The sequence below is a fragment of the Schistocerca gregaria genome, chromosome 1 (assembly GCF_023897955.1).
Source record: "Schistocerca gregaria isolate iqSchGreg1 chromosome 1, iqSchGreg1.2, whole genome shotgun sequence".
In the NCBI taxonomy this organism is placed as follows: Eukaryota; Metazoa; Arthropoda; class Insecta; order Orthoptera; family Acrididae; genus Schistocerca; species Schistocerca gregaria.
Genome location: NC_064920.1, coordinates 246391366 through 246405146, shown reverse-complemented (window position 1 = coordinate 246405146; position 13781 = coordinate 246391366).

Sequence of the window (13781 nt, the reverse complement as noted above, 5' to 3'; positions counted from 1 at the left end):
GTATTATGAAGTTTGAAGCTGTTTATACATGCGAGTTCATTTCTTTACAGAATCAGGGGTATACTGGTAGTTAAATAGACACATACACGTTTCGTTCCGCCCTCAAGGTTGTAGAATATCATAAAAATAAAATAAATATTTCATAATTACATATTAAGTGTAATACTGAAAAGGAAAGTGTTCCTGATGTTCTGCAAAATTGTATTTACTTGACCATCAACTTCCTTTCGTCATCTTAGGCCAAATTCAGGTGATAATTGAATGCCGCAAATACAGATACAGTGACGTACGAATTATACAAATATTAATTACATAGAAGATATAAATATGACGACACTTAGAGTGATTTCACAGTAAAGTTTTACATTTTTGTCAAGCAGAAATAATTGTATTAACAACAATGGAAAACCAACATTTTTGTGGAGATACTTTTAAGAATTCATGAAAAATAATTTGGAATAACAATTCCGATCAATTATTTGTTACTAAATCTTAATTTAAAAGAGACGAAAAAGCAACCTTAGTTTGATCATTTAATCTTAATCTGTCATTCTCTGATTTTCAGTATTTCCAGAAGGGTTATCTTTCTACTTTTCTTTATGTAAAACTTAACATTCTACACCATACAAGTAATTTTCTGTTAGAAGAAGATCGGTAAAATTCGAATCTTTCGTTCTTAAGAGTTCTTCTGTAAATTTCTAGGACCTTAATGTAGGTATTAGCTGAAATACACTTACTTAGCATTTCCAGGAGAATCCTAGTTTGAGGTACAGTAATTCCTGCAAACTCCCACCACACACACAGTCGCTTACATACAGCTTTCCATACGATGGTGCATTGTCTCGTATCTGTTTCAGTATCTGAATCTGCCATTGAAACAGAGCTACGGTCCACAAAATCCATCTGAAACTGATAGCCAGGGTTTGGGTGAGCGCATGCTACAGGCCACAAAACACTAATTTAAAATAAATTGCACAAACCAATATTTCTGTTTTCATTTTGGAAACTTGACAAGTGATAGCAAAAATAGTTAAATTTCAATCATTTGCACAACCTGAACCAATATGACCAAGCTGTCTTGGAAACATGAAAGCAACAAGTATAACAGAATGACGTTAATTTTAATTCAAAAATGGTTGAAATGGCTGTGAGCACTATGGAACTTAACATCTGAGGTCATCAGTCCCCTAGAACTTAGAACTACTTAAACCTAACTAACCTAAGGACATCACACACAGCCATGCCCGAGGCAGGATTCGAACCTGCGAACGTAACAGTCACGCGGTTCCGGACTGAAGCGCCTAGAACCGCTCGGTCACCGCGGCCGGCATTTTAATTTTAATTCTAGCATAATATTTAATTTAGCACTTTCACCACAACTCTTCATAAGGTAGTTCGATCTTCACCTCTGCTCATGGACGCAACTGTTCAGATTATTGGATACTTCTAGATAACACAAGAAACAGAGAAAGGATTATCCTATAAAACTGCGAAGGGCAATGATTTTACTTTAATTTATCTTTTTTAATTAGCATGTGTCTAACCACAACCATTTAAACCAGTTGCTTTAATCTTCAAGTTCTAAAACTTTTCTAGTTCTGCAGCAGAAATGTTCAAAGCATTTAGAGGAAAACTGGTAAAACTAACTGACAACTTAGCAGGCAGAACTGTTTTATATTTCTTTCCTTTATTACCACAACACGGAGCGCAACAGACGGCGCAAGCGCTAGTGTTCGTGCAGAGGCTTTTTAAGTTCAAGTTTAATGCATTATAACCAGATGCAAGAGAAATAATGTATAATGGCTAATGTTTTTTCAAACATAACAGTTTAAAAAAAATAACACAAAGGTATCCAGGGGAATCTGGCTCGACTAAAGCTATAAATTTCAGGTATACTATTAACACGCCGATGCATCGAATACATGCGATGATCTCCTTTATGAGTACAGCCGAGTGATTTCTCGAACACGCTTAGAGTAGTCCCAATACCTGTGCCAATCATTAACGGTGAAAAATGTGAAGATTTTGAAGTCGCTGCTCACGGGGCCGTATATGACCGGCGACGACAGAACTCGCTTGTGTTTCCAAGTCGTACCACATTCATCATTAAATGATGCCGGATACACGGATCTACACTGTCGTTCCCGGCTGATGTGGCCGAGCAATTCTAGGCGCTTCAGTCCGGAACCGCACTGCTGCTACGGTCCCAGGTTCGAATCCTGCCTCGGGCATGGATGCGTGTGATGTCCTTAGGTTAGTTAGGTTTAGGTAGTTCTAACCCTAGAGGACTGAAGGCCTCAGATGTTAAATCCCATAGTGCTTAGAGCCATTTGAACCATATACTGTAGTTAGAAAAGATTTACGCGCTGAAGGTAGTAGTCTGCGGAACTTGATCACCACATGTGAACAACTTGTGACAGCTGCAATCAAAATCGTCACTACGAAAGTTTCAGACATGCGATCTCTTTGCGGTGCCGCTGAACACACGTTGACCCTCAGAATATCCGTTTTAAAACACTGGGGATTAGTGACCTGACCAGCTGTTGGCATAGACTGCAAGAGAAAGCCTCGCCACCGATGACGCGTAATCATAATACCTTCGTAGAGCCATCACTACGCCACCTAGGCGAGCGCTGCAACTCATGTTGGCCGGCGTTGATAACGCACAGAGATGATCACAATCGATATATCGCCCTACTGGCTCAGTATCAGGTAATGGCTACAGCTTTGCCCTGATTGATAATACACTACGAAAAAAAAAAAAATGCGTAAAGTTACACCACTTCTGTTCGCAGGCCAACAAAAACTGATGCATCACCATATTGAGTGGCAGAATTTCAGGGGATTTTGCTAAGTAATGGAAGTTTCGCGAGAACAGGCCTGCATTTTATAATACCAACATCATTTAAAAAAATTATTCATGGTAAAGACAAAGTGCAGCCCTTGGCACTGACTGGTGTAAATTAAACCAAATATAACCACGGTAGGGAAGTATTTATATTTATTTCATTAACAGTACAGAGTAACCCGCCGCCGTTAAATGTACACTCCTGGAAATTGAAATAAGAACACCGTGAATTCATTGTCCCAGGAAGGGGAAACTTTATTGACACATTCCTGGGGTCAGATACATCACATGATCACACTGACAGAACCACAGGCACATAGACACAGGCAACAGAGCATGCACAATGTCGGCACTAGTACAGTGTATATCCACCTTTCGCAGCAATGCAGGCTGCTATTCTTCCATGGAGACGATCGTAGAGATGCTGGATGTAGTCCTGTGGAACGGCTTGCCATGCCATTTCCACCTGGCGCCTCAGTTGGACCAGCGTTCGTGCTGGACGTGCAGACCGCGTGAGACGACGCTTCATCCAGTCCCAACCATGCTCAATGGGGGACAGATCCGGAGATCTTGCTGGCCAGGGTAGTTGACTTACACCTTCTAGAGCACGTTGGGTCGCACGGGATACATACGGACGTGCATTGTCCTGTTGGAACAGCAAGTTCCCTTGCCGGTCTAGAAATGGTAGAACGATGGGTTCGATGACGGTTTGGATGTACCATGCACTATTCAGTGTCCCCTCGACGATCACCAGAGGTGTACGGCCAGTGTAGGAGATCGCTCCCCACACCATGATGCCGGGTGTTGGCCCTGTGTGCCTCGGTCGTATGCAGTCCTGATTGTGGCGCTCACCTGCACGGCGCCAAACACGCATACGACCATCATTGGCACCAAGGCAGAAGCGACTCTCATCGCTGAAGACGACACGTTTCCATTCGTCCCTCCATTCACGCCTGTCGCGACACCATTGGAGGCGGGCTGCACGATGTTGGGGCGTGAGCGGAAGACGGCCTAACGGTGTGCGGGACCGTAGCCCAGCTTCATGGAGACGGTTGCGAATGGTCCTCGCCGATACCCCAGGAGCAACAGTGTCCCTAATTTGCTGGGAAATGGCGGTGCGGTCCCTTACGGCACTGCGTAGGATCCTACCGTCTTGGCGTGCATCCGTGCGTCGCTGCGGTCCGGTCCCAGGTCGACGGGCACGTGCACCTTCCGCCGACCACTGGCGACAACATCGATGTACTGTGGAGACCTCACGCCCCACGTGTTGAGCAATTTGGCGGTACGTCCACCCGGCCTCCCGCATGCCTACTATACGCCCTCGCTCAAAGTCCGTCAACTGCACATACGGTTCACGTCCACGCTGTCGCGGCATGCTACCAGTGTTAAAGACTGCGATGGAGCTCCGTATGCTACGGCAAACTGGCTGACACTGACGGCGGCGGTGCACAAATGCTCCGCAGCTAGCGCCATTCGACGGCCAACACCGCGGTTCCTGGTGTGTCCGCTCTGCCGTGCGTGTGATCATTGCTTGTACAGCCCTCTCGCAGTGTCCGGAGCAAGTATGGTGGGTCTGACACACCGGTGTCAATGTGTTCTTTTTTCCATTTCCAGGAGTGTAAGTCGGATGCTTCTAAATGTAATAGCAAAGACTACTTCTTACTACAATAGTATTAATATGCTGTTGTTAATTTTGCTTTAAATAATATAAACAACATATTATGTAAAAATTTCTCTACGCTTAAAGAAAATTGAATTCTTAACAACTGTTAAAGCGGTTCTATATAATTTGTTTCTGCCTAGCTGAAGAGAATATAATTTATATAATGCAAATGTCAAAGAAAAGTAATACAATAAGTGTGGTGGAAATAAGTTGTAATACGTAGAGGGATGTGATATGCTATATGTGGATGTGTAAGTAGTTTGTTGGTTGATAATAACCTATTTCTAACTATTTAATGTGAGAAGTCTAGGTGGAATTTCGATCTATTCTCATCCGAAATGGTTTATTTTTATGTATGTTTGTTGTCTTTGTGTGTGTTGATGTATTACTTGGAGTTCTGCATGTCAGGACAGTACATGATATTCATCAGTTGTCTGTTTGTCTGATTGTTAATATTTGTATGTTATGTGTGATACCTGAGATAAATACAGACCTGGTTACACGCTCTACCCAATGCTCAACAGGGAAACCACACTAAATAGGAGGGTGTCGAGGTCCATATACATGACACTGATTAGACGTCTGATAACGTACGCACCTCCCGTCTGGGGATATGCAGCTCCTACACGACTGCGCCGCCTGCAGATCATACAGAACAAGGTGCTACGTATCATCAGCAACGCTCTACGCTACACACGCACCGTGGATCTTCACCATGAATACCGCCTTGATACCCTCAAGGAAGTATTCAAAAAACACGCCACACGACTATACAGGAACTCGAGACACTCGAACAATCCTTTCATCCTCACTCTGGGAAACTACGATCACAACCACAGGTGGAAGCACAAGCGACCAAAGACACTGCTAGCTAGGGCATAGCCACCTACGGTAAACTAACATACGCAAACAGCGACGAACGTCGGTAAGACCCTGCATATCAACAACACTGACTGGCAACTACCAGCTGCCATTAGAGCCGACCAACAGGCCACAGCAGGGACACCAACGAGCTCGCCCACAGGCGCACAAACAAGCTGCCAACATTCCCTCACACTATGCTTCCGGTACATGACCTATCGGACACAAGATCGATAACACACCTAATTGTTGCAGATTGATGACGCTGAACGATGACTCTGTACCAGCACCCAGCGCCAGTCGCCGAACAGCACAACGCCAAGGTATCGACATGCATGATACCCACTTCTAACAAAGCCTATCCTTGCACAACCTATCGCAGGCAGCAAGACAACCACTACTGCTCTTACCACCCGACCTAACTATCGCAGAGGTTTTTTTCCCTTGACTCTTGCCTTGGCACTTTTTTTCCTCTGCCCTTAAAACCGCTACCCTTCGTCAGATTTCGACCGATCTATCTCCAGATGAGCGCGTATTAATAGTTAATCTTAAACAGACGTACGCAAACATCGCAGTACCCACATCCTGCGACACCTCACTTTAGTGAATACTAACCCTTATGCAGAGATGGCAGTAGACCTTTTGTGTTGGCCATCATGCCGGTGTGGGCGTGGAGGGGGTCCACCTCTATAAAAAACAGGTTATACACTGATTAAACATTTGATATGTGGGATACATAAATTTTAGCTTTACGTGAAGAATACACTTGTGACTGTAAGTTTGTTAGTAGAAAGAGAACGCAGTTCATTGCTACTTTCGTACAGTATGCCTTAAATAACTTAATACATTACATCTATTCATCAGTCAGTCAGAACCATGGCAATTAGGTTATCTGGATTTGATAAACGCTTGAGATTATGAAGGAAAGATTCAACTTTTGCCGACCATCTTTTAACTGAAAAGCACTCGTATTATGTAGTACGTGAAGTTGACTGCAAATCAACAAACATATGAAACAACGCCAGCTTTGAAACTCAGTTTCCTTTTCCCCTCCTTTTTATTACGTTTTTGTTATAAATAATAGAATAAAACTGTAATTTCAAAATTATTTTTCATCGGTTGTTACAGAAAACTTAGTTTCCTTTTTTAGTTACTATAATCACTTGTGCTTGACAAAAATATAATACTCATTTGTAAACACCCCTTCTAGGCGCGCAGTCCGGAACCGTGCGACTGCTACGGTCGCAGGTTCGAATCCTGCCTCGGGCATGGATGTGTGTGATGTCCTTAGGTTAGTTAGGTTTAAGTAGTTCTAAGTTCTAGGGGACTAATGACCACTGCAGTTGAGTCCCATAGTGCTCAGAGCCATTTGAACCATTTGTAAACACCCCACATGTCATAACTTTTCTCAGTTTTGTATCTTATTTGAAGGAAAGAGAGTCAGGATTTAACGGGCATCTGGTTACTAGGGATGGATAAAAAAAACGAGGATTTTCCACTGTGCAAGTGGCCAATTCTTCAGTTTTATTCCTAACAACAGAAGTGTCCAAGACGGTGGGAAAGGAACGTTTGCAGGTGTCGAGAGCTGGCTAGCATGCCAGACAGAGCTCCACACTGCACCGCACTCCTTAGTCCGCATCCAGGCCTCGCGTGCCCGTTTCCAACCCTTTGATTGGTGGGTTTCTTCTGCCGACAACTGTACTGAAAGCGTTACCTCGACATCGACGCTTAGGCACAGCGTCGCCTCGTTAGCATTGCAGCCCGTGCGAGTGATTTTTGCCTAGGAACGTGAACAGGGCGTGGGTTGATGCAGGCATGCGGCTAGTGACTGGTTTCCAGCAGGCCCTAGTCCAGCCACGGCTCACAAGGAAACTCGGTTACTCTCAATGACGGATAAAATTTTTACTAAAAAAGAAAGAAAATCTATTTTCATACAGCTTCCGGAGAACTTGTACACTTCTGTGTAACTAATTCCTGCGTAAGTCGCACGTCACTGTTCCTATATTGACGTCGTCTGGTGACACGTGAAGATGACGTAAGAAGCCGAAGACCGGTTCATGACCAAATAAATATAATTTTGCGTCACATCAGGAACTGTCCTCAGTTTAATATTATAATGCAGTTTAATATTATAATACAAGTCGCTTTGGAAGAGACAGAGGATCCAATATTATAGTATTTGACAGAGCTTTGGAAGACACCACTTCAAATAAGGCAGAAGGCTTAGGTTACACTCCTTTGGAATTTCTACAGCTTTTGTGTGGAAATGGCATCCAAACTATTATGTAAGTTTACTCGCGCTATGTTGAATGCCCGGCAGCCCTGTTGTGTGTGACCAGGATCTGCTTGTCCGCTGGGAGCCCAGATGTCGCCTGAAGCGCACCGATCTCTCGACAGCGCCGCCCCGTTCCGGTTGTGGGGAACTTCGGCTAAAAATTTCAGCTTGAGGAGAGCAGCGAGAACGTACAACAAGGGAGCACAGTAAATGGGTGTAAGCAGTACATACGCACCTGCCACATAGCCACCAATTTAACAACGCTGGTAACGTTCTACAAACTGTTCAATTCCACGGTAACAGAAATCTTGTCCTTGATCTTGCAGTCATTCGAGAACCACCGTGTGAACATCCTCATCGTTATAAAATCACTTTCCCCAGAGACGTTTCAGCACGCCGATTTCCAGGACATTGTCGTCTGTGGCCCATGTCGAAAGCTTTCCCTCACGATTAGCATCATCCACGTCTCTGCAGCCTTGATCGAATTGTTGGCGCCAGTGTACTACGGCCTCACACGACATTGTATCTTGTCCAGCCAATGCTAAAATGTCACAGTGATTATGTGTGGAAATTAGACGTTTTCCTCACAGAGATCTTACCGTTCCTCTAACTTCATCTTTGGATTACATTTCCAGTTGCCGCGTCATTTCACCCTTACACTGCGATAACACCTGTTTCCTGTACGGCGGCGAACTGCTTCTGCAGGAATTTCGTACCATGTACCTTCTCCTGGAAATGAGCAGCTGTTGATGAGAGGTGGTCTCTGCTTGGTACGATACCTGTAACTTACTTTCTCAATTCCCTACGTGTAACGTACTTTCAAGAGTAGATTTAAAATTTAGGATGAAGCATATCAGTGATAGATTTTCTAATAACATTGCTTTCCGCAATGGAAATGAGGAGTTTAATGGAATGAGTACAATGAAATGAACAGTCTGCTGAGCACAGAACATGGATTGAGAGTAAATCGAAAAAAAGGGAAAGTAATGAGGAGCAGCAGAAATGAGATGAGTGATAAACCCAGTATTAACATTTGAGGTCACGAAATAGATGAAGCGAAGACATTCTCATACGTTGAAAGCAAAGCCGTCCAAAGTGGACGATAGAAGGACGAAATAAATACGAGATTATCACAGTTGAAGAGGGCATTCCCGACTAAAAGCAGTCTACGAGTATCGTTTATCCAGAATTTCAATATTTCTTGAAGTAGTTTCTGAGACTGTGCGTTTGGAGTACGGCAAACAGATCGTGAGAAATACGGAAAAGAACAGAATCGAAGAGTCTGAGATGTGCTACTATAGAAGGATTTTGAAAATTAGGTGGAATGGGCAGGATGATGGCATTTGTGTTTAGACACCAGGTACTAAATTCCATGACACTGGAGGAAGATGTATAGGGCAAAAACTCCAGGGGGAGACAGGAGCCACAACATATTCAACAAATGAATGAGGACATACGGTGCAAGTGCTACCCCGAGTTGAAGAAGTTGGCACAGGAGAGGAAATCATGGTGAACCGCATCCAACCAATTAAGCGAAAAAAGAAACTTTTCTACCATCGTTGGAAGCCCTTTAAAGGCGAGTACCTTTATTAAAAGATAAGTGGGTTTCCTGCACCACGCTCGTAACACGGTACAAGCCTAGTTACTTATACACCTGCAACTACCTTCTCGAAGACTGATTCAAGCGAAATACGACTCACAAAAACTTGATTGGTTCTACCACGTTCTACACAGGACCGAGAACTGTAAGCACGTAAAGAACAGGAAATAGAACAGAATAAATGAACAGAATAAATGAAATAGTGAATCACTGGGACATCAGAGGCACGAAGAAAGTATTAGGATCAGATAAAGCTGCTGTCAGGAAGCGTCTTTTACTATTGAGATAACGAATGAACGGTAAAGATTAAAGATGTAGTTATAATAAAAAAAACTTGGGACAACTGAAAACAAGCAGATGAACACTTCAAAAATGAAAAGGAGAGTAAAAAAAGGAGTTAATTTATAAACTGAATATTGTATTTAGACGTAAATTCCTACTGTTTATTAAAATGAAAGTTTGTAACCTGTGTAGACGACCAATATAACTTATGGGAGTGAACATGAGCGTTAAGTGGCCTAACAGTTGAAAATTGCGGGTTCCGCTACAAATAATGGAAAGATACATATTGAGCATAAAAAAGAAGGGACAGTAAAACGAGGAAATCTATAAAGGAGAATATAGTTGACGACTTGATGGTGACTGTTGCGAAACTGAAATGAAGGTGGGAGTATATAGCTAGGCACAACCATTCCAGATTGACTCAGGAGATTCCGTACTGAAATATTCGTGAAAAGGAAAAAATGGAGAACGACGTAATATAATATAGAGTGGCATATAACAAATAAATACAGAATTAGTAAAAAATTAAAACTTGGACCGGGAAAACTGAAGATTATAATGGATGAAGGAGTCTCGTTGAGACCTATATTCATTTATAGTGAATGACGATGGTGATTACGATTATGACATTTACTATGCGTTGTCATTTTTTCTCAGTTGCTGTTTCAATAATACTTATCATTTTTTCCATATGAATAACTGTTAGTCGCTTTCCAGTTCATACTTTTATTCTTATCCAAACACGTTTCGCCTACTTTCGGCAACTTCAGAAAAATTTATCTCTCCTATAGTCCACACGTGTCCATTGAACGTAATGTTAGTCATTCTATACTTGTTTTGCAGTAAATCAAAAATTGCTCATAGGCAAACATGTCATCGGCTGAAACATGGAAACATGGAAAAGACGGTAAAGACAGCTGTAGATGCATACATCATTTACCGAAACGATGATCTGTTCAAACAGAAAATAACGTTCATTTGAAAAAGGCTATTAACAGTTATTTATAACAGCCAGATGATCAACGGCCAACGGCTTTGCAGCGGTGATAACACCGGTCTCTTTCACATCACCGAAGTTAAGTATTGTCGGGCTTCGCTCCATCGGTCTGCCGATCCATGTTGCCAAGCGGGATGCACTCAGGGTTTGTGAGGCAAATTGAGGAGCTATTTGACTGAGAAGTAGAAGCTCTGGTCACGAAAACTGACGACGGCCGGGAGAGCTGTGTGCTGACCTTACGCTCCTCCACATCTGCATCCAGTGACGCCTATAGGCTGAGGATGACACGGCGATCGGTCAGTACTGTTGGGTCTTCTGACACCTGTCCGGACGGAGTTCGGACAAGATGATAAACAGCTCTGGTGACTAATAATAACCCACCTTCGTTAAAGAAGTCATTAATGTGCGCTAGAGCAATAGCACTCCAGCTTGTGGTAGCTGGTTCGATTTCAGACTCGCTAGATAATGTAGGGGACGAGAGACAGTCGTGGACGATTGCTGTTACTCGAAACCGCGGGCGGATGTCTTGAGATAAATCCATATAATACTGTCCATATAATACTGTCTCACTGAGGAACATCATGGGCTGAAGGCGATTCTCTCATCGTGTGGAATGGGAATACAGAGTTCAACGAACCTCCAACTTAAGCGGCAGTAGGTTCTGTACAGAAAAGCAAATTTCGCCTTCTTCCTTTTGCTTTCGTAATTAGTTTTAGTACCCACAGATTTCGTAAGAAACAAATAACTACCGATTTTAATCCCAATAAGTATATCTACACCTGCATAATTACTATGTAGTTCTCACTTAATTGTTAGACAGAGAACACATAAAGCCATTTTTAGACTGTTTCCTACCATGCTAATCTCTAAGCCTCACAATAAATTCAATCTGTCGTAGTCATGAGCAAAAAAAAAAAAAAAGGAGGGGAGTGTACACGATTATGGAAGTCAACGTTTTTATTCATAAAAATTGAATATAAATGTAAATGAAGTAGTCCAGAAAGCACCTGCATAACAAAAGAAATTAAATTCAAACAGGGAAGATGCATACATAGTGGTCAGTTGTGCAGGGACAGAGTTTGAGCTGAAGATAGCTCATGATAATGTACTGAGATTTTTGAGAATAAGAACTGCTACTGCATCAGTTGATTAGCTTTCTATACGAACTGAATTCCATATGCAAGAAGCACTGTGTACGGAGCAGCAGTTGGTTTGAAGAAACTGGTGTGCGAAAAGCACACGCGCTCTGAGGGTTCCGAACGAACTTAAATGTATACCTGTATATATATTAGTAGTTTCGTGTGGCTCATTGTCGTCTTTCAGTATTTTCTATTGGATGCCATTCATCTGACCTGCGTGTCCCTAACCTATCGCACTCACCAAACCAGTGGTTGATGTCCTACAGTTTAAAGTGGTATGCGAACCACGTGTTGTTTCTGGCTACTCCAACATAGTTGAAAGGTAAAGACTAGGTCCAAACGACGCCTGAAAATTCCGTGGTTCGACTGAGATTCGACGCCGCAACCTCCCTGTTTCCACCACATAAGTCCGCAGTCACTAAAGCACCAGGATCTATATGTCTGTAGAGAGTTCATCTGTAGGTTTTAATGAGTGAGTTTGCGAGTGAGATATGCGGCGTGTATCACCGTATCTTTGAGAATCGCCAGGCTAGCCAAGAGCGCTAATGCGCTGCTTCCTGGACACTGGTAGACGCGCCGGTCCCGGATCGACTCTGCCAGGCGGATCAACGACGGGGGTCGGCATGCCGGCCAGCATGGATGTGGTTTTTCAGCGGTTTCCACATACCGCTAAGTGAATACCGGGCTGGTCCCCACGTACCGCTTTAGTTACACGACTCACAGACATTTGAAAACGTTTGCACTTTTTCATGGCTTACGCTAGACACAAACAGCTGGGGTGCGCTACTTCCGTCCCAGGGGGTTCAGGGTGACGGCAAGGAGAGAATCAGGCCACCCTCTGCAATTAACAATGCCAAATCCGTAATAGCACGCCAGACCCCGCGTTGAAGCGGGACAAAGGCCCCTATAAAGAAGGAAATATCACCGTTTCTTTGAACTGCATTGATTTAGAAGGCCGGCCGGAGTGGCCGAGCGGTTCTGGGCGGCGTTTCAGTCTGGAACAGCGCGACCGCTAAGGTCGCAGGTTAGAATCCTGACTCGGGCATGGATGTGTGTGATGTCCTTGTTAGGTTTAAGTAGTTCTAAGTTCTAGGAGACTGATGACCTCAGATGTTAAGTCCCATAGTGCTTAGAGCCATTTGAACCATTTGATTTAGAAGATTAAATTAATTATTTTCACTGGAAAGTGACGTGCTGGCGTAAATCTCAACTAGATCCCCCCAGGGGCTCAGCATTCATTTGCTGAGTACGGGCTTGGTGACCCCGGGGACCTGAGCTGGGGACTGGTCAGCGCCGCCAGTCTCCTGTCACTGTAACCCCCGGACATGCTTCAGCGACCACCGCATGGCGCGGCGGTGGAATGTTGTGCGCTGCGGGGAATGGTAATCTTGGCTTGACCCCCTGGATTGGCAGGAAGGTAAACCTCTGTAAACAACCCCTCACTCTCAAGGTGTGCTGTGCGCCGATGAGATGCATGGCTGTTGAGGTGGAACAGTCGTTAGTTGGCAACCTCTGGGGAACCTGCTGCACCTCAGTTGTATAAGGCTTACCTAGGCACGCGGGGCTCTGTCTAGGTGGACTTCTAGTTCCCCAGCTGCTACTCTGACCGAGATGGAACCCTCGAACTTTTATTGTTCTCCTGCTAGCGGAAAGGGTGGACCGCTGGTGGGTTTTAACACCCAATCCAACAAGAGGGCTCGTGTAGCCAGTCCTCCTGATTCAGTTACTCGTAACAGAATGGAAACTGCTTCGCAGAATGTGTTTCTCATAGTTAAAAGAAAAGATGGGAGTTTCGAAAAAGTTTCGCCATTTTATATCCAGAAGTGCCTAGAAGGTATTGCTGGCACATTAAAGTCTGTAAAGCGCTTCCGAAATGGCACCTTGTTGGTTGAAACATCTAGATTCCAGCAAGTCCAGAACCTTCAGAAGGCACAATTTCTTGGGGAGTTTGCGATAGGGACTGAATTTCACAACACCTTGAACTACAGCAAGGGTGTTGTGACTTGCAGAGATCTCGTTGACATTCCCCAAGACGAACTGAAGGCTGAATGGTCCAGGGAAGGAATTGTCGACGTGCAACACATTATGAAACGGGTGGATGGTGCTCTCATACTGA